This window comes from Rhipicephalus microplus, unplaced genomic scaffold (genome assembly GCF_043290135.1).
Source record: "Rhipicephalus microplus isolate Deutch F79 unplaced genomic scaffold, USDA_Rmic scaffold_115, whole genome shotgun sequence".
Classification (NCBI taxonomy): domain Eukaryota; kingdom Metazoa; phylum Arthropoda; class Arachnida; order Ixodida; family Ixodidae; genus Rhipicephalus; species Rhipicephalus microplus.
In genome coordinates, this window is record NW_027464687.1 from 312,501 (window position 1) to 312,916 (window position 416).

Sequence of the window (416 nt, forward strand, 5' to 3'; positions counted from 1 at the left end):
TTTCGTGTGGCGAATTCAAAAGCCGGCCGGCGCTGCTGCAACCATTACGGTCGGTACGCATACGCCGCGGAGGGCGGGACGGTCATCGGAGCGTGCGGTTCCTCCATCGAGTACTGCGCACCTCGGCCGTCGCATCGCCGTGCCATGACCGGCCGCGCGTCAACGCGAACCGGTGCCAGCGAGATCCCTCGCCTGCAAGAACCGACCGGCAGCCTCCGTCACCCGAGGACGCGGAGGCGCTTGCCGCGGACGGCGGGACGGTATGCACTGGTGCACAGCGGACCCGTCACATCGCCAGTTCCTTGACCGACCGCCGACGCTTGTGCCGTTCCTCTCGTACTTGGCAGTCGCCGCGCGATTGTCGGGTCTCGTTCTTGCACGCTCGAACGGTCGGGAGGGCACTCGGCTGGCGTTTC